Genomic DNA, 19,280 nt, shown 5'->3' on the forward strand with positions numbered 1-19,280 from the left:
TTCTTTCTTTCTTTCTTTCTTTCTTTCTTTCTTTCTTTCTTTCTTTCTTTCTTTCTTTCTATTATTCTATTCGATACCTAATTTCGTTTTCATCGAAAGTCATTATATTTTCTCGTGTAGCAGCAAACAAATATCATTTTGAACGAATGTCATTCGATGGAATTGGCATTAAATTTGCCGTGTGGCGGGGCTGAGTGATAACTATGTTTTCAGCGTTTTCCGCTTGTCATTGCACCTTCGGTGAACACTTTTTGTTTAAACTTGGTCACCTCCACTATCTGGGAAGAAACAATACGCATTAGATTTGTGAAACGCTTAGCCAGACGATATTTAGCGTGCATTGACATCGCAGAGCACACGGTGGCATTTAGCGTTTCGCCTCCTCCTAAACGCGGGGGGGGCGGTCGACTTCAGCCCCGATAACTCGATCCTCATCAGTAGCCTGAGCCACTGCGGCGGGTTATTGAGCAGACATTTGCCAATATGCGTTTCGAAATTTGCCATGCAATTATTTCAAGACCAGAGCCAGTGTTTCTGTTCTCTGGCAAGATTACGAAGACATAACATGTCGCTGCACTTGCTGTTCAGACTAGGGCTCTAGAGCTGGTTATACAAATGAAATGAAGATGATACTACAATAATAACATAGGATATAAAATTTAAATCTAATATGCTCTTGGCTAACCTGTGAGGCAGCTTGTCAGATATCGCCTGTGCTGATATCTTACTCTTCCATGAAATTATCTACCCGCTCTGCCTTTTTGACGGCGGAATACGTGAAATCCATGCTGTACAGGCAGTGGTAAAGCGCAAGCATGAAAAATCTGAACTCTTGCTACAGTAGCCCAATATGCGCTATTTTTCTAATGCTCAGAATGCTGGTTTACAAGCTCGCTGGATTTTCCTGCGGTCGCACCGGTACGAAACCGCTCGCAGTTTCGACAACGCTGCCTAGTTTACTGTAGCAATATATTACATATAAACGAAGCAAGCGTGTACCATTAAGCAAAGAAAGAACATTGGTTCATAGGTCAAGGAATGAACTAATTAGCGTGGCGTTGTAATGAAAGCGGGGCACTCAAAATTAACTCCACTTCGTACGCAACGTTGCTGACGCTCGTCTGCAGCAAACACTTTATGCATATGGAGGCGTTGTAGTCCCAGACAGCCGTGATAACCAACACATGTCCACTATTATACCGTACGATCCCCTTGCGCACACTGTCAACGTGGAAATGCCCGCGAGACGCGCAGAAACGGCAGATCGGACGCGCGCACCACGGCCGCGCTTGCCGCATGAGGCCCGCCTCGGGTTCCGATGGCCGCCGCTACGCGGCTTTCAGTGGCGCCCCTATAAGCGCTTTGCGGCTGACCACTGCCAGGGTTGCCAGATTTGGCTACTTTACGCCAAATTGGCTACTTTCTGAGCCGCCTGGCGACAAAAATTTTAGGTTGGCTACTTGGCTACTTTCTGGCTACTTTGAAAAATTTTCGCCTATTCCAACGAGCCCGCTTGCGCGCTGTTCAGGATGCTCGTTTTTATAGATAGACAGATAGCAAATCTATCAACGGTAGCGCTGCAGTACAACCAACTCTGCATGGTGACGACTGTCCCCACCCTGTTTCAAAGGGGACGCTCTTAACATCCATCCACTAAAACCCCCCTTGATAATTTGAAAGTAGCGGATCTAGTACTGCCTCTGCTGTCTGTGTTTGGGTGTTTTTTTTTTCTTTTTTTTTTATGCGTGAACTCCGTCACCGCGGTAAAACTTCGCAAAACGAGAAAACGACCCAGGCTGGTGCTTTGAACTTTAAGATCAGAGAAAGTCAAAGCGGCCGCTTAGTTTATTTCGCTACTTTCAAGCTATCTTGGCTAAGCATAGTATATGTCACGTGATATTATAAACCTTGAGTTTGGATCATTGGTTAATTATACACTTATTTTGACCAACTACGGGCAAAATTAAATATTTAGTAAATCGCACTTGAAACCCAAATTTGCGCTGCGGGATCGAGTCATATACCGCTGGAAAGCTTAGGCCAAGTGTAACGGCACTGTGGTAGTTAGCGATCCTTATTAATCTGCATTATTTAATTTTGTATAAAACCAAACTTTGAGCTAGACGATCAAGTCATATACCGTTGAAAAGCTTAGGCTGTCGCCAAATGCTCTGAATTAGGTAGCAATCCTATAGTTAGCGTTAGTGAGCTATATGCATCGTCATATACCTTTCGAAAGCTTAGGTTGAGTGCAAATGAGTTGTGGTAGTTATCGAACCAAATTAATTAGTGCTAATTATTTAACTACACCTAAAGCCAAACTTTGCATTATAGATGGCAAACCAAGGGCAAATGTAAAAGCATTATGCTAACTAGCCAAACTTAGATAAAAATCACAACAGAGCTAACACACTAACTAGGCTTACCACGAACTGCTTCGAAATGTTTTTCTCTGCCCGTGCATATTTGCGTGCAGTAGGTCTTATTTAGCGTGCACCCGCTGACAATAAATTAGTCATGAGGGCATCTTCTGTCCACAGGTTTGTCTCATCAGTGTGAAAGTGCTTTTTGCACTTATACTTTGTTCACAAAATAAAACGGTTGCGCGCTTTCAATGCGATCAAGGAGCGCGGACAACCATTCATTGACCGCAATTCGCCGAACATTATTAGGCATGGTGTCAAGGAAGCTTACGAATATACTCGGTATAGCTATGAAATAATGATTTCTATATCTCTAGGCAAGGTAAACGCCTCTCGATAGTGCAATATTATACTTGAGAAACCGAAGGTTCCCGTTCAACGCCTATTAGTCATGATCAAAAAGAATTGTGTGATCATGTGAACACCCCCTGCACATTGGCCGTATCCTTAATAAACCCAAACCATTATTGAGAAGGTCAACTCAACTATTTACGGCAGGCCTGAACATCGCACCTGAGTGGTTGCAGTTTCCTTTCGTCGTGTTCTCCTTTTGTAGCCATTGTTTGAGGCGTCCAACTCCACTAACATTTTGTACTTACATTTTCGTGGACATAATTTTATGCATTTTATACTGTTTCTAATCATCACAGAGAAGTTTCTGATAACATGTGTGTTTATCTGGTAAGTTTAGTTTTACGTCTGTTTATATAATATCGCAGTCTTACGCAGCCAGATTTTTTTTTTTTTTTTCAGAAATCTTTTCTACGTGATTTAGTTGCTATAAGACGCAACCGGCATCTGTTTCTTCACGAGCGTTGGAATAAAATGACTATTAAACGAATGTTTTTGGTTGTCTTTTTGCCGTGAGCGCTCTATTTACTGCCCCATGGATGGCCCAATGACTCCTTTTTGGCTACTTTTTATTGCTCTTCCTCTGGTTGGCTACTTTCTGGCTACTTTTCCCATTTTTGTGGCGACTTTTCGTTTTTTGGACCTGGCAACCCTGACCACTGCCTTGCCTTAAAGTCATATTTCAGGTCGCTCCTTGGCTTTGAATTGTTGCCGTGCGTGGCTGATTTTGCTGTTGAAGTCAGATGAAACGTTCAGGCTCCTGCGTTTTATCTTTTTTTTTTTTTTAACTCAGCGCAGAGAGTAGGAGGTAGGAGTCACCCAGCGCGCAGAGTTCGTGTCAGGCAATCGCGTGATGGCTTTCCGCTCTGCCGTCGGCAGAGTCATCTTGTGAACATAGTGCGCTTGCATTGGGCTTGTTGTTTCCATGACATGCCCTCTGAACCACAAATATCCAGTTATTCTAGCAAATTATTGCTACGAAGATGACGAAGCGGGCAGTGGCGCGGAGTGGAGTGCTCGCGCTAGTCCCGCTGACCATTAAAGCATATTTCATCGTCATGTCATCACGTCGTTCTGTTTCTGTTGTGTCGCCGGGTTACATTGTTTGTCATGCCACCCACGTAACATTTGGTTGGAGGTGCGGTTCATCCCTATCCTCGCCTTGCACCGTCAAAGCCAACCGTACGCCGGGTCCATCGGCCGAGAGCCCGTGGAGAACGCTGCCCAGCTTTGCATCAGCCCTTTGTGTTCAGACCTGACCAGCCGCTGTCCCCAGCCTCGTCCCCAGCCATGACCACAACACACGACGACCAGGAAGAGCCCAAAGCCGACCCGACCGACCCCACAACGAAGCGACCTCACGACCACTAGAGCGAAGACAGCACCCCCGCTCAAGCCGTTCGGCGTGTCCATGAGCCTTGGCCTTCGGCAAACGGTGACGATTGGACCTGATGCTCCTGGGCAAGCATTCATCCCATCTTTGCATTCATTGTGGTCTTCAGCGTTTCATGTCCGAATCCTGTGTCTGTGTTCATCGTCACTTCATGCAATGGATTTCTAGCAATCGATCGGGATGATCGCTCGGTGGCCCCGGGTAGTGCTACGAAGATGACGAAGCGGGCAGTGGCGCGGGGCGGAGTGCTCCCTCTAGGCCTGCTGACCATTAAAGCATATTTCATCGTCATGTCATCACCTCGTTCTGTTTCTGTTGTGTCGCCGTGTTACATTGCTTGTCATGCCACCCACGTAACAATATTATTTGCAACATATGCAAAAACATCGACAAAATGGCACAACTTTAACCATACTAAACAAACACGCAAAAGTACCCGCCGTGGTGACTCATTTAAGACGCTCGTCTGCTAAACTCAAGTGCCCGGGTTAGAAGCCGACCGGTTCGACTGCGATTTACGACTACATTGTCTGCGACTAAACCTATTTAATCACGGAAACCCAGAAAACATAATAAAAGCGAAAACAAACTTTTGCAGAACGCTCCTATAGCGCGCCTTAAAACGCCGCTCTTTGAGGAGCCGCTTTCACGCATCCGGTGTCCAGAAGGAGGTTTCTGTCCAAATAGTACGGCTTCACGCACAGCATGGGCGACGCCGGCTTGTTGCTGGCGTCACCTCTACGTCGAAGCCCCGACTCGCTCGACATCCTACGTTACTTCGCAGAACGATGGCCTGAAGCATCGCCGCAACAGTCTTATAGGTGAGTCCACGGCGGAAAATAAGCGTCCAGGCCCTCACTTTACCTCCAGTTAAGTACATACATGTCTGCGGCGAAGGTTGTAATGTACATCATACTCCTGTTGATTTTTAACCTGCACACGCGCTAGTTTCGAGCTTCCTCTTCGCATTGGGCGAACTCATATGCGTCCTATAGACATCGTATAGGAGTCGGCATTAGGGAGTAAAACTGCATCCCGCATATTCGTCACTGGTCGCCCGTGAAGGAGCTTGAATGGTGTCATGCGAGTGGTGTCTTGTGCCGTGTTGTAGGCGAATGCTATGTAGGGGAGAATTTCGTTCCAACTCTTGTGGTCCCCATCTGCGTACATGCAAAGCATGTCAGCCAGGGCCCTGTTGAGGCGTTCCCTCTATACTTTGGTTAGAGGGGTATAAGTGGTCGGTTTAAGGTGACTGGCGCCGCTGAGACGGAGAACGATCCCCATATGCTCGGTTGTGAACGCAGTTCTTCTGTCGGTTATAATGAATGCCGCGCGGAGCGCCATGTCCGAGGACAACGTTCTCAACGAAGAACCGAGCTGCTTCGGCAGCGGTACCCCTGGGCAGAGCCTTTGTTTCCGCATAGCGAGATATTATCCATTTATTCCCGGCTGTAGAAGTCGAAAATGATCCCAGATGTTCCATGCCAATTTGCTTGAAAGGTGTCGTTAGCACTTGAGGGTTGAGTAGGCCGGCGGCTTTTACAGGAGGTATTTTACGGCGCTGGCAGTGTATACGAACCTCCGTACATAGTGTTTCACTGTCACCGGCAGTTTCGACCAGAGTATTCACTCTGTACTCTAACCAACGTGCGGGTGTAGCCTCGGTGGCCGGCGGTTGGCTGTCGTGACACGCTTGCAAGACTTGAGTGCTGAAGGCCGTTAATTGGGACGACCAGTAGATGATCGTTCCCCCCAGGACGGAACTTCTTCACGCAAACAACGTCGTTGCAAAGACAGAATGAAGACAGTCCTCGTGCGAAGATCTTATGCAAGACTGTAGTTCGCTGCCTCAAGAAATCAATTACGAGTAGCAATTCCTGGTCCTCTTGCTGCTGTTGGGAAAGAGTTGCGGCATATACTATAGCTCCTAAAAAAAGCAGTATCTTCATCGCTTATAGTGGAAGGTTCGACCGATGCTCACGAAAGGCAGTCAGCATCCGTATCCTTTTTTTTTTCTGGATTCGTAAATGATCATCATGCGGACTCTTGTAACCGAAGGCTCCAACGCGCAAGTCTTCCCGGTGGGTCTTTCCAGTTCGTGAGCCAACAGAAAGAGTGATGGTCTCTAATAACTTAAAAGGGCGACCGTATTAGTAACAACGAAACTTCATAACCGCCCATACCACTGCAAAGCATTCCTTTTCTGTCGCCGAGTGGTTCGCTTCTGCTTTAGACAGTCCTGCTGGCGTATACAATAACTTCTTCCACACCCTCCTAGAGTTGCACCAACACAGCAACTATACCCCCATTGCTAGCATCTGTATGAAACAGTGCATGAGCCTCGTAATTGCGGGGAATGTCCTCGCGCCCAATAGCATATCTTGTAGTACAAAGCTCAGGAGCTTTAAAGACATGAAGTCCTCCCGCTTTCGAGAAAGGCGGTTACCGAGGATGCAAAGCGAGCTTCGCAGTAGAACTCACGAAGCAAATCCCTTAGGCTTATATTTTTGATGGGGGCTGTACATGACGCACATAACCGGGCACAATACCGCTTTAGTTCAAATTGGGCGCCGCTGTCACTGCGAGGCCTCATAGCAAACGTCACGTCTGCACCAAGCTTTCTGCGCGCCTAAAGCGCTCTGTTTTGATTTCGCGCGGAAAAAAGTGCCGGAATTCCTCGTTGTTGAGCGCTTTAAAAATTGTTTGTGGTTTCAAAAACCGATACGGCGTCGTCTTGTCCACGGCTTCAAGCTCCTCACTATCACTAGCAATCGAACAGCATTAACCTGAAAGTTAATTACGGTGTTTCGATTAATTCGCTGCATGATTAGGAGACTGTGTCCGCCAAGGATGCAAATTAGTTCCTGCAAATGTCATTTTTTTTCTATTTCGAACTCTTATATTTACGAATTTTTGAAGGTTCATTTTTTGAAGGTTCAGAACCGGATTAAGTGGAGAAATATGGGAGAGGCCTTCGCCCTGCAGTGGGTATAGTCAGGCTGATGATGATGATGATGATGATGACGACTTTTTTAACCGTAATAATTCTTGAAACAACCAGTACTGTTGGTTTGTGAACAATTGAGGCTGTGTGCAGCAAAATACAATGACTTTGTTGCCGGCGTAGGGCTGCGTAGCGTGTCACTGTAGACCGTTACATGTGTGTCCGGTTGGCGAGCCGGCCGTGGAATTGAGCCAGTCGCCGCATTTTATCGCGAACGGCATCTGCCACAACAGCGACACTTGTATGTGACCCCTCGGAGCGCGGATACGAAGTTTTGGTATTCCTCTTGCACAATGCTTCGTACAAGCGCTCGATACGTTTTTCCTTCCCATTTTCCGGCCCCGACAAGCTACGATGAGGGGCAACTACATCGACTGTATATTCATCGTTCCTGCAAGACACGCAACATGCCTGCTGCTTCCTCGGCAAAGTAGGGCCGCAGTTCGTTGAGGGTCACGCAAACAGTGCACGTTACGCTAGGTTGGCAAGCAACCGTTCCTTTGCAACGCGCATTGATTGGCGCACCTTCTTGGCCTTGGGAATAGCCGGGCTGCCATGAACGAAGAGCTGCGTGCTGTCTTCGTCATGTCTTCGTCCTGTTTAATGCTTTAAAGTTATGTGTGTTCCAGCCTCTTTTGATCCTCACATCTAGATAAATGGTTGGTGGAAGTGTTGTGACCATCAAACAGACTTTGGTTTAGTCCTACAAGGCAAAAAAAAAATAGAAATATTCCTGAGCCTACGTCATTTGACACATTCACAGCAGGCAGTAAACTGGTTGAAACTTCACAGCCTGTCTTTGACGCCATAGAGCCTTTCGCTATGGCGTGCGAGGTGTGTGAACGACAAACGGCAGGGCACTGCCGGTGCCGGTCTATCTGGCCTTCCGCTATGGTCCTAATTCCCCTTATTAGTGTCCTAAATCGGTCGGAGACAGCTCGCCGTGTGAACAACGGTGTTTTGAGCCTGCATCAAATACATTACAGTGCGAAAGCCCTATTCCGAGTAAATCAGGAAAGCAGGAAAAATTTGTGCAGCCTCGACTTTTGAACTTTGAGGAATTGCTTCTGGCAGGTGGTATTAGGTCGGTGATATGGCCGGATACTGATTGGTCAGTATCTTCTGTGACGCCACGAGACCACGTGTAACGGCCTAATTGGCAGGCGCTGCAAACTCGGGCTTCGCCACTGAGACGGGAAAGGTGCGATCAAAAACCACCCTTACAAGGACCATAGGATACCGAGTCCGACATGCTGCTCCACTCAGGCACGTTCGTACGACTTTGGTTAAAGGGGGATTTATATCAACTTCTGTGCGTTTTTCATATAATGGGATATCTTTTACGATTGTATGTTCTTAGTATGTCGGGGATGATATGGGGCACAAATTATATGATGGCTGAGTAAGCGACTAGCGAAGTGGTGCACGCAAACGAGGATCAAAGGGAGCCGATAAACGGGAGCCATTGACGTTGTCATATCATCCCCTAATTAAACGTGTAGCTTAAGTGTCCCCCCCCCCCTCGCACGCACACGCACACACCTTTTTTTTTAAGCTCGACGCTCATGGGACATCACCCAGCACTGCACATCTACAAAAAATCTCGCTGACAAAAACAAAGGCTTGAGCAGCTAGAGATGAGAAATTTTTCATCGTGTGTTTGTACCTTTGAATGATGCCTAAAGTATTTGTGAACATTGACTCTATTCACCCTTGTTAAGTAGGAATTTGTTTTAATTGGATTCCTGCTTTTATGTAGTTTCGGCTTTATTTCATTTCAGCTTCGATGTCAGCGCCGCCATCGGCACTGGCACCGAGGCACCCTAGGAAGCACGGCTGGACTGTGGGACGGCCCCATTGACACAACGGATGCATACTTCTCGCTCACGCCGCTGACGACAAAGGCGCTAGGTTTTATAGAACTGCGCTCAAAGTTCCCGTTATTGAGGAACGCAATCATGGACCTTTCTCTCTTTTTTTTTTTGGGGGGGGGGGGGGGGGGGGGGGGGGGAGGCAACGAATAGGCAGGTTACGTCCTCTTGGCGGAATTCTAGTGTATTTTAGTGCTAATAGGGGGCTGATTTTCAGAAACTATCACTGCAAACAAAAGAGGGCAGGTATTCGTATAGAAGACAAAGTTTTGTATTCCATACACATGAGTTCGACAGTGCCGTTACCGTGACATGCCTTGGATTTTTAATTCAGGGCTAGTGTGTGCCTGTCTGCGTCCTGCTTTTATTGTGGTTTTGCGTGTGCCTGCTTTTATTTGCCTTCATCTACGAATAAATAAAACAATTCCGTGAATCATTTTCAAGTATGCGGATCGCAGTCATCTTTCTGCTTAACTCTATTTCCTTTTTATTAATTCCATTTTACTTTTGTTTTGATTATCTGTTTCCTTTAATCTGAGCCCGTGGGTATCAGCAAGCACGCGTATCTTCGTTAGGCGCCTGTTCCTGCGTTTCGCGTCGTCGTCGCCGTTGACCCTCGTAACCAGCCCCGCAGCCGGTGCAGCGCGCTCAAGAACTGTTAATGGAGTGTTTCTTGAAAGAATATGTGTGAAAAAATAAAGTTGTGTATAATTGTAAATACATGTCTTGCTCGAAATCTTTGCCCCAATCTATCGAAAAGGTGAAACAGCTGACGAGCTGCGCTCAGATTTCGCATTAGGAAGTAACGTTATCGCCGGCAATTGTTTTCTCGCTCACTGGTATTTAACATGACAATCCCAGGCCAGTTCTGTATAACACCACATGGCGCTGCCCACATGCTCAACGACGGCGTTGGCAAGCCCACGCATTTATCCTGGAGGGCTAAAAAGGAAGCCTTAAATATTTGCATTTGATAAACGCTGAATAAAGGAACTTCCAGCCGGCACATCAACTCCTCACTTCAAGAGTTAATAAAGGTGCACCGCATCCTTCCTGAAAATACCAGCCTGCAGAACAAAGCGCCAGGCAGAATGTTTTTTCTTTCAAACTGCAGAAAGAATACTATGTAAAACTTACAATTTTTTCGTCACTTAAAATAGCAGTGAAAAACTCAAAGCGCAAGAGTTTCGAAGTACCTTGCCAGTGCTGCCTTTCTTTTGCTTTTCATCACTAGCCCCTGTGCCCCGTTGATCGCACAAAATACTCCGCTTACACATCCTTTCATGTTATTTTTCATAATTTTTTTGCTCAAAAGCTTCAAAGCACTGGAGCATTCGACTGCTCGACCCTTAATGACTACCGCATATACTTCGGTTTCGAACATGATTTAAATTATCTGCGTTCTGGCACGCGTTCCGACGAACACAATAAAGAAAACACTGCCGAAAAGCAGCGCCGAACCTTGTATCAGGTAATCCGCAGGCTGTACTGACCTCATCCGCTTCCCTAAATCTTTTCACCGGCCCTAATAAGATCTCCTCAGATGTTTGCGGGAGACTAATGAGATACACAACGGCCCTATATTCATCCGACAACGCTAATCTAGGCACTGGTCGCATGCAGCGTTCACTCAAAGGATGTGATATGAGAAATACCCGTCTTAAGTTTGAACCTCGGCAGAAGACGATGGGGACGCCAAGCTTGAGAAAACAGACTTCTTTTTTCTTTGTGCAGTTCCACGTTTGGATAAGAAACGAATTAATAATGCTCCTGGCTAAGGCCATGCACGCAGGCAACACTTTGCATGAGAAACAGGAAGGTCGTTGCACAACGACGAAACCGGTAAAAAAATATAAAATGAACTAGAAGTAGGAAATTTATGCGCGCTTCTGCAGTTTACGTGTTACCAGTCTCACTACATAAAAAGAAATACTACAAACACGAATTCCAAGCCGCCAAATAGCATACTTTTTTTTTTTTTCATCAGTGTTCCTTAAGTTTGGGACTCTTGAAGTCCCCTTCTCAAAATGAAGACTGAATGGCGGCGGCTGCTTGGGGTTTGAAACAAAACACTTTTTATTAAGGCGAGCTGCGCGGGCTTACAGAGTCAAGCTGTTTTGTGCTTTTGGAAAGTTAACAGGGAACACTTGACTGTTGCAGATATTCAAAGCGAGTCTACACAGCTCCAGACGCTGTATTTTGCTTCCTTGGGTGTCAGTCATGATGTCCCAAGTGGCAACTACACCGATGGTAGATGGGCAAAGTAATTAGCACTAAAAAGAGTAGCATTGCAAAGCAGGGCCCCAGGCGGAGAAGACACCGTTTTCCGATTATTCTGACGACATAATGGACTGTCTGGCATAAGAGGCTACCTGCCAAGAACAAAGGGGGTTTTGGAAGTTTGGTACCGAATGCAGACTGGTTAAGTCGTCTGCGCGCACCAAAAGCGTACAAAAATTCCCAAAAGAGATTCTCTCGCACCAAAGCCGTTCGTTGAGTCGTTCTCGATGCGTGATCGCCGGCTTCTTTCTCTTGCGCGGGTGGACACGCTCAGAGAGGGAAGAAAGGAGAGTCTTTAAGCTACGTATATGGCTAAATAAACATAATACGAAAGAAAAAAAAAACAGTACTGCGGTCCCGAACTCTGGATCCCACCACTTGAGCATTGTTTGCCTGCAGATAAGAAAGACGCGTCGGCTCCGTCTTTCATTACGCTGACTGAAAGTCTGTTAGCGGGCCTGCAGTTCATTTCAGAGGCCAGCGTGCTTCTACTGTTAGCCGTAAGCGCGGGCTCCGAGACGTCTGAATGTTATAGCCAAACGGGCGAGTTGGTGGAACATATTGGAGTGCTGCCAGAGTGCTGGGCAAAAGAGGTGGCGCCCTGTTTTGGTGGCAACAGTGAAACGTTAGGCGGTCATGAGAAGATGACACACCACCGCACACACAATCGGTATGCCAGCTGGCGTGAAATAAGTGTTGAAACAAAAAATGAAAAAAAAAACTGGTGGTGCTCATCAAAGTCAAACGGCAGCAGTATAGCTGACGAAATGCTTACAGCCCGCATTTATTGTTTACTTCACTCTACTTATCACATCACTAAGTCAAAATTGCTTAAAAGCTTCTTGATCCTAGGACAGGTTAAAATTTTAGTTCGTTTGCACAAAGCGGCAGAAAAAGAAATGATGTGTGTGTGTGTGTGTGTGTGTGTGTGTGTGTGTGTGTGTGTGTGTGTGTGTGTGTGTGTGTGTGTGTGTGTGTGTGTGTGTGTGTGTGTGTGTGTGTGTGTGTGTGTGTGTGTGTGTGTGTGTGTGTGCGTGCGTGCGTGCGTGCGTGCGTGCGTGCGTGCGTGCGTGCGTGCGTGCGTGCGTGCGTGCGTGCGTGCGTGCGTGCGTGCGTGCGTGCGTGCGTGCGTGCGTGCGTGCGTGCGTGCGTGCGTGCGTGCGTGCGTGCGTGCGTGCGTGCGTGCGTGCGTGCGTGCGTGCGTGCGTGCGTGCGTGCGTGCGTGCGTGCGTGCGTGCGTGCGTGCGTGCGTGCGTGCGTGCGTGCGTGCGTGCGTGCGTGTGTGTGTGTGTGTGTGTGTGTGTGTGTGTGTGTGTGTGTGTGTGTGTGTGTGTGTGTGTGTGTGTGTGTGTGTGTGTGTGTGTGTGTGTGTGTGTGTGTGTGTGTGTGTGTGTGTGTGTGTGTGTGTGTGTGTGTGTGTGTGTGTGTGTGTGTGTGTGTGTGTGTGTGTGTGTGTGTGTGTGTGTGTGTGTGTGTGTGTGTGTGTGTGTGTGTGTGTGTGTGTGTGTGTGTGTGTGTGTGTGTGTGTGTGTGTGTGTGTGTGTGTGTGTGTGTGTGTGTGTGTGTGTGTGTGTGTGTGTGTGTGTGTGTGTGTGTGTGTGTGTGTGTGTGTGTGTGTGTGTGTGTGTGTGTGTGTGTGTGTGTGTGTGTGTGTGTGTGTGTGTGTGTGTGTGTGTGTGTGTGTGTGTGTGTGTGTGTGTGTGTGTGTGTGTGTGTGTGTGTGTGTGTGTGTGTGTGTGTGTGTGTGTGTGTGTGTGTGTGTGTGTGTGTGTGTGTGTGTGTGTGTGTGTGTGTGTGTGTGTGTGTGTGTGTGTGTGTGTGTGTGTGTGTGTGTGTGTGTGTGTGTGTGTGTGTGTGTGTGTGTGTGTGTGTGTGTGTGTGTGTGTGTGTGTGTGTGTGTGTGTGTGTTAAGCATGGTCAGACGCGGTTTTCTGTGGTTTAGCTCCCCCATGGCTGTATGCGAACGTCAAAGGCACGCAGCCGGAATGCCGGTTTCTGCGCGGAACTCCTTCGTGGCTGTTTGAGCCGCGGGTGTAGACAGCACACAGTTATCGAGGCCATTTTAAAGGGGGAGGTGCCAGGAGGCGAGTCAGATGGCCAGGGGACTGGAATGGTGTGTGTTATTGTGTCAGGCAACCTTGTATATTTGTGGACATATGTACCAGTACGAATAAAGTTTTTAGGGGGTCATTAAATGAAAGAAAAAAGGTTGGCTGCTCTAATAAAGTTCAAGAGAGAGCGATGATACGGCCCTTGCGTCCAAGCAATGTACTGTTACGACCAAGCATCCGCAATTGCGCGCTCTATTGTTCGCCTGTGGGCATGGATAAGTTTTGTGAATATGTGGTGATGGTCCAATGGCTCTAAGTGAGCCTGTTTCCAGGAATCCTGTTTTGTAAGCATGTTTTGCTTTGTGGACAACCTGCAAATGCCAAATTGACCCTGTCAAGAGAACGTCTGGAAAAACACAAAGAAACGTCCCCCTGCGGGAAATAGCAGGAAGTGCTTTCTTTCTTTTGTCCACCCTTCCAGTCGAGAAGTGCTATCCTCCAGTGATGAATGCCTCCTATCCAAAGGAGACGACAGAGTGACATGTCCGCTGACGTGCAGGACAAGAAAGGAGCATGACTCATACGGCCATTAAGTGATTTCCCGGGAATGCAGGAAAGATTTGCAATTGTCGAAAAGGGACCATGTTGGGAGCCCTATGCGGCGCCACGTGCACTCGGGTTTCTGAGAAGTAAAACCCCTTGTCAGAACCAGCTTGTGGTTTCTTTGCTGAAGAATAGAAATGTACCTCCTCTCCTCGCCGTTCCCAAGCTTTTCCCGCCAACAAGTGATCACGCCCAACGAATGAATGCCGGACCAGTCAGTGCTTCAGACCATCAGTGCAGTGAAGTGTTCGATTGGATGCCGATACCTGAGGGGCGTGCCCTGGATTTGGTTGGTCAGCATCTTCAGAGAGGGGCTGGACATAGGGGGTTTTTAAGGACGCTGCAGAGCACGAAATGTCGCTCTGAGCCCTGGGTAAACGGCTCATCCAGTCGCTTCTCGCTATGAACCCTTAACGCTTGCCATTTTGCTGATGTACCCTTCTTTTTCGTGTAAATATTGTAAATACGTTTTCTCAAAGTGCCAGTAAACCTGCTTGTACATATTTTACCAACTTCGAAGATTCAGTCCTTCTTCAACCCGGAGTCTCTGCACGCTACCAAGTGAAAGCCGGGTCGCCATAGCCCCAGCGTCACGACAACTGGGGGCAGCGGTGGGATAAAGCCCCAACACTGGTGACCAGCGTTGGGATCTGAATCTACAAGCACAACGACTGGTGACCAGCGGTGGATCTGAAGCTACAAGCCACAACATCTTGTGATCGGAGGTGGCATCTCAAGCAACAAGCAGGAGCAACAATCGGCCAACAAGAGAGCAGCTCGGAACATCGATCGCATGTGTGGGTGAGTGCTTGGCTTTTCTTCTGATGTGGACCAGGTTCTAGAACAGGGTTAGATTTTAGAACTGGTAAAAAGTGTTGAAACGCCTTTAGGTTTGGTAGTTTGCACTGTTGTTTTGGAAGTAGTCGACACTCGGAGCGATCATGGACCTACAAAAGCTGCAGAAACCGGACCTGTTGCTATTGTGTGAGGAATTGGGAATTGATACAAGTGGTTTGGCACGAAAACTCTTGATTATAAAGGCAATCACAGATTTGGGAGCCGATGATGAGGAGCTCAGTGAAGCATGGAACCTCATCGGTCAAAAAAAGGAACAGCTCAGACAGCAGAAAGAGCGGGAAAAAGAGGAAAAGGAGCGGGAAAAAGAGGAAAAGAAGCGTGAAATTGAGAGAGAAGCAAAAAAGCGGGAGCTAGAAATTGAGCTCCGGAAATTAGAAGTAGAGTTGAGCAAGAGGTCGGGCAATTGTCCCCAGCTAGCGGTACCTCTTCTCAACAAGGAGGCAGATTTCAAGATGTCAAAGTACATGCAGCCATATGTGATATCAGGGGATATCGGTCTGTATCTGGGTAACTTTGAGCGAACTTGCGAAGAACTGTCCTTCCAGCGAGACACGTGGTCTCAGAGATTATTGACGGTTCTGCCCTGCGAGGCAGCGGAGGTTGTCGCGCGGCTAAACAAGGAGGACGCGGACAACTACGAGAAGGTCAAAGCTTGCCTTCTGATTTTCGGAGACAGAGATGTGCAGGCCTTAACACGTTCAAAGGCGCGAGAACTAGCTACACTGCTCATACCAGAAAATTCCACAGCGGAGGAAACGGCAGTTAAAACAGTGGTAAATGCGGAAAATAGCGGGCCAGAAAACTTTGAGAGCGAGGCATCTCAGATAAGTCAACATGAAAGTGAGCTTGATAAGACACGGAATGAGGACGTTCTTGAAAGTAACCTCTTGCCGCCAGTGTCTAGTAATCTCACGAGACTTTTAAGTGGAACCCGAGAGGACTTAGCTATGGAGCAAGCCAATGATCCCAAGAATAAGCTCGAAGTACAGTGGGAAGGACCTGCTAAAGTCGTTGCAGAGCTTTCTGACACTAACTACGCAGTGAAAATTCCCGATAGGCGTAAAGCAGTGCGCATTTATCATTGCAATCTTATGAAGCCTTATGTGCAGAAGGAAGCCGTGGTAAATCTAACGTTAAACCTTCCCGAGGAGATGGGGGATAACTTGATTTGCCTCAGCGGAAAAGGAAGCAACGCTCAGGAGCTTCACAAAAAAACGGAGCAGAGAGGAGAACTAAAGAAATCCCAGCTGTCCGATCTGGGCGAGCTAATAACAGAGTTTGAGTCCTGCTTCGTGGACAGGCCAGGCAGGACTGATTTGACTGAGCACGATATTGAGCTGACTTCAGACGTGCCAGTGCGATCAAGGTGCTACCGATTTTCTCCAAGGCAAAGAGAAATTCTGGATAGGGAAGTAACTCGCATGCTGGAATTGGGAGTGATAAAACCCTCGGAAAGCGATTATGCTTCGCCTATGATCTTAGTAGAAGCTCCAGGTAAAGACCCTAGGCCTGTGGTAGACTACCGAAAGCTAAATTCTCTCACCAGGGATCAAGTGTATCCTATTCCGAATATTGAGGAGAGAGTAGAACAGGTCAGTAGAGCGGCATATGTGACTACGCTGGACCTTACTCGAGGATACTGGCAAGTACCGCTCACTGAACGCGCCAGCAGATACGCGGCTTTCGTCACTCCGACGGGCAGCTACCAGCCAACAATGATGAGTTTCGGGCTCAAAAATGCTCCATTTTGTTTTTCCCGACTCATGGATAGGGTTTTAAAGGGGTGTGAAACATTCGCAGTGCCTTATTTAGATGACATTGCGGTTTTTTCCGACTCATGGGCGGACCATATGGTACATCTAAGAGCTGTACTGAGCCTTTTGCGTCAAGCTGGACTAACCGTAAAGGTCGAGAAATGTTGCCTGGCAAGGGCGACCGTGGACTACTTGGGTCACAATGTAGGTCAAGGTTTCAGGAAACCCAGCGAGATTAAGATTTCTGCGGTAGCAGACTATCCGCGGCCGAGCACGAAGACGGAAATTCGAGCATTCCTAGGTCTGACTGGGTACTACAATCACTACATCCCTAACTATTCAGCTTTGGCTAGCCCTCTGACCGACGCTCTCCGCAAGACAGAACCGACAAATGTAGTCTGGGACGAACAAAAGGAAGCCTCCTTCGTAAACCTGAAGGCTGTGCTGATTAGCCGTCCGGTATTGCGAGCTCCAGACTATGACCGAGAATTCACGGTCCAGTGTGATGCCAGTGATCGAGGGCTAGGTGCTGTTCTCTGCCAGAGAGATGACGACGGTAATGAGCACCCCGTGCTCTACCTGAGCAGAAAACTGAGTTCTAGAGAGAGGGCTTATTGCGCGTCAGAGAAAGAGTGCGCTTGCATTGTATGGGCCATTCAAAAATTGCAGTGCTATCTTGGGGGGGCCAAATTCACCGTAGAGACGGACCATTGTCCCCTGGCTTGGCTGCAAACTGCGACATCGAAGAACAGTCGCCTTCTTAGGTGGAGCTTGATTTTACAGCAGTACAATTTTGAAATAAGATACAAAAAGGGGAAGTTAAATGGGAATGCGGACGCGCTTAGCCGCTCTTTCTAAGCGGTCCGAGATGTTCCTCACCATGTATCCAAATTGATAATCAGGTTTTTTTTTTTTTTTTCGTGCGCTTGTATATGTGTGACTATGTAAAGCAGCACGTTTGGTTTTCTAGGAATACGTGGGTCCTGAACGTCTTGAGAGTGGGCTTTTCTCGAACAACAATGGCAGTTTTCTTTTGACCTGGTCTCTTCAGACGGGAGCCGAGTGCTTGCTTCGACATGTGGTTGAGTTTCAGACAGCTCGAGCAATTTGGCCTACAACAATCAAGACAACGCGACAAGCAACAGCGAGCTTCAAGTGTTCACGTGCAGGCCATTAAGTCGTCTCTTCATGCAGCAGCTGGGACTGCTGCCCTCCGAGACTCTTCTGGCGGGGGAGGAGGCTGTTACGACCAAGCATCCGCAATTGCGCGCTCTATTGTTCGCCTGTGGGCATGGATAAGTTTTGTGAATATGTGGTGATGGTCCAATGGCTCTAAGTGAGCCTGTTTCCAGGAATCCTGTTTTGTAAGCATGTTTTGCTTTGTGGACAACCTGCAAATGCCAAATTGACCCTGTCAAGAGAACGTCTGGAAAAACACAAAGAAACGTCCCCCTGCGGGAAATAGCAGGAAGTGCTTTCTTTCTTTTGTCCACCCTTCCAGTCGAGAAGTGCTATCCTCCAGTGATGAATGCCTCCTATCCAAAGGAGACGACAGAGTGACATGTCCGCTGACGTGCAGGACAAGAAAGGAGCATGACTCATACGGCCATTAAGTGATTTCCCGGGAATGCAGGAAAGATTTGCAATTGTCGAAAAGGGACCATGTTGGGAGCCCTATGCGGCGCCACGTGCACTCGGGTTTCTGAGAAGTAAAACCCCTTGTCAGAACCAGCTTGTGGTTTCTTTGCTGAAGAATAGAAATGTACCTCCTCTCCTCGCCGTTCCCAAGCTTTTCCCGCCAACAAGTGATCACGCCCAACGAATGAATGCCGGACCAGTCAGTGCTTCAGACCATCAGTGCAGTGAAGTGTTCGATTGGATGCCGATACCTGAGGGGCGTGCCCTGGATTTGGTTGGTCAGCATCTTCAGAGAGGGGCTGGACATAGGGGGTTTTTAAGGACGCTGCAGAGCACGAAATGTCGCTCTGAGCCCTGGGTAAACGGCTCATCCAGTCGCTTCTCGCTATGAACCCTTAACGCTTGCCATTTTGCTGATGTACCCTTCTTTTTCGTGTAAATATTGTAAATACGTTTTCTCAAAGTGCCAGTAAACCTGCTTGTACATATTTTACCAACTTCGAAGATTCAGTCCTTCTTCAACCCGGAGTCTCTGCACGCTACCAAGTGAAAGCCGGGTCGCCATAGCCCCAGCGTCACGACAGTACGATGATTTGTTCGGCGAAAGGCCCACTGCCGTCAGGTGCCGAATTCTTGTCGGCTTCATTGCCGAGCAAGCCCACAACAAGTGGTGAATATCTGCTTCATGATTTTCTGACTTGCAGACCAGACATCCTGGACGTTGATATTGTCACGACTCAAGCCACAGAGAGCCGTGAAGTTGCAACTAGACGAGGGTCCGAGAATAAGGTCGGCTTCTAGTTCCAATCGCAGAGTCCAGCACCAGCGCGCCTCTCGAGCCAATAACCACTTCGTCGTCGTCGGCACCAAGCACGGCAGTCGCGCGGCGCTAGGCACGTGGCATTACCCCCCCCCCCCCTTGTTAAAGAAAAACGTCCTGATGACAAGGTGGGAGGAGAAAAAAAATTAGGTCTGAGGTGAACTGTACGAAAACTCAAGGTCTCACTTGCAGGAAGCGCTCAGTCTCGCGAAAAGTACGGCTTTAAGCGCACCA

The sequence above is a fragment of the Amblyomma maculatum genome, chromosome 1 (genome assembly GCF_055883805.1).
Source record: "Amblyomma maculatum isolate TAMU_Amacu chromosome 1, ASM5588380v1, whole genome shotgun sequence".
NCBI lineage: Eukaryota > Metazoa > Arthropoda > Arachnida > Ixodida > Ixodidae > Amblyomma > Amblyomma maculatum.